General features: G+C 44.2%; 1 protein-coding gene across 1 annotated transcript in view; it reads right to left on the bottom strand.

Annotated features, from left to right (window-relative positions):
• Window positions 1-2,224, bottom strand: part of DECR1 (2,4-dienoyl-CoA reductase 1) — a 28,012-nt gene extending 25,788 nt beyond the window's left edge. The window contains exon 1 of the mRNA XM_009275497.2: window positions 2,203-2,224. The gene's annotated coding sequence lies outside the window, so the exon portion shown is untranslated. The remainder of the gene's footprint in view (window positions 1-2,202) is intronic.
• Between the last annotated feature and the right edge of the window lie 6 nt (window positions 2,225-2,230).

Below are 2,230 nucleotides of genomic sequence, written 5' to 3'. Positions count from 1 at the left end.
GCAAGCTGACCTAGTAGAAGATGTCCCTGCCCACGGCAGCGGGTTTGGACTAGGTGACCTTTAGAGGTCCCTTCCAACCCAAACTATTCTTTGATTCTATTTTTGATGTGCAAAAAATCAGAAGAATATAAGTTCTATTTACTTTCTCTAATACTAATTTGTACTTGAGTGTTTAATGTGTTTATTTGAATACAACAAATTCTAGTATAATTTTAGGAAAGAAGACTGAATGGTTACTCTTGTATGTTGTTATTACTAAAAACATGCAATTGTTCAATAGGTTGACACAAAGAAGAAAGGTTATTTTTAAATAGTAAAAATATTACAACTTATTGTTCTATTTACTAACTCACATTTTCAACACTAAAACTAAGAGACAACATTTTTAGTGGTAGCTGAATCATCTGTACATACCATAGCTATAATGCACAGGGATGGGGGTTTCACAGAGCTTAAAGCTGCCCTGAGAAAGGGTGCATGTGAATCTGTCTGTGTGATAACACCTTTTTATATGAGTAACACAGGTGAAAACAGAGAATAATCATGGAATTACACTGCCAATTTAGCAGAGCTCATGACGCAATCCCTAGACACAATCTATCCAGATGCAATTACCAGACGCACTCTCTAGAGAGGTGTGCTGCTTACCGGGGGCTCGTATCACCTTTAAAGGTCCCTTCCAACCCAAACTATTCTATGCTTCTATGTTCCAAATGATGAAACAAAAACTAAGAGTGAAGAAGAGTTTTGGGCACTATGTAAAACAAGATTAAGAATGTAAAGCTCAAACTAAATTATCACAAAAGTAAAGCAGTGCAACAAGTCCTACAGCGTTTATATTACATGTGTACTTTAGGGATTCTTTCTGGAACTTGGACTCTTCAGTTATGCGCAACAGCTTCTCACAAAGGAAAAAATAAACCAAAGGTGGTTCTAAGGAACACAAGCAGATCAAATAGAAAATCAAAAGAATGTCACATCCTTCTGCAGTAACAAAATTCCACAGATCAGATCTGCCACCAAATGTCTGTAAAATACTGATGACTTTTTTTTTTTAATTCTCCCAATGAAAATAAAATTTGCATATTTTCACAGAGTACCAGAATACTGTTAAGCCTCCAGAAAAGGGGAGTGCGAAGATTCTCTTTCAGGTCTTTCTTAGTAGTCCCCTACTCATCTCATCTCTCTTCAGGTAAGCAGGGAGAGAGAAGGGCTCCCTCTGGAGAACTTCAGCTCATGGCAGAGACTGCAAATCAAGACGGCATTTGGACTCCTCTTCCTCCAGTATAAGGAGATAACCAGAGGTAACCCCCACGCAGTACTGAATCTTCCTGATGAGATGCTCTGCTAGTGACAGACACAGCCCACTCCTCTTGCTCACCACTACAGAAACCATGCAAGCAGCTTTCCTCCTGCTTGGGGAAGATGAGGGAGCAGGCCACAGCAGGGGCATGTAGGAAGACTGCACTAAGACTAATAAAGTACTGGAACGCAAGCAGCCAGTAAAGTTGGTATCGTTCAGCAATCTTCTCATGACACTGCTACCGTCTCATTACTAGCTTGCAAAAGGGGCTTCCGTGACAGGATTCACTCAATTTACTCATTCCACCATTTAAGGTCAAGGTTTTAGATTAAACCTCAGGCATAAAGAGAGATATAAAGAAGCCAGGAAACAGCATTAAAAAACAAAACATGAACAAAACAAAAAACAACCCTCACCCAGGAGGTGAAAGCGAATCATGAAATTACTGCAGAAGACCCTCTCAAAGCACACAAGTGGTCACTGGTAAGAAGCACCGTGCCTTGGCAGAACTCACTAGAAATGGCCTCCAGCAACACCCACACAAATCAGCCGTATCACTGCTTGGATGGCAACATGCAAACCACTTTACCTAAATCGTACTGCGTAACTTTGCTATTGAGATCAAAGGGCGATACCAATGCCCCCACACCCTGTACTGAAATGGGAGAGAAACGGGAACTGCCCTGCGGTGCGGCAGGGGGCCATGTCCAGGGGAGCAGAGGCCGCACCTCTGCGAAGGCCTCGGGACGGCGGGCAGCACCGTCCGCAGAGACTCGCCGTGTCCTCTGACGGGACAAGGGCGCCCGGACAGCCCCGGAGGAGCGGGGAAAGAGGTCGCGGAGCACCTCCGAGGCGCCGGCCGAATGCCCTCGGCCACACCAGAGCAGGGAGCGTCTTACCCGCCCGGTGCCAGAGAAGCAAGCCGCG

Source organism: Aptenodytes forsteri, unplaced genomic scaffold, assembly GCF_000699145.1.
Source record: "Aptenodytes forsteri isolate BGI_AS27 unplaced genomic scaffold, ASM69914v1 Scaffold208, whole genome shotgun sequence".
NCBI lineage: Eukaryota > Metazoa > Chordata > Aves > Sphenisciformes > Spheniscidae > Aptenodytes > Aptenodytes forsteri.
Note: the sequence above shows the minus strand (reverse complement) of the source record. Positions and strands in the feature narration are given on the sequence as shown.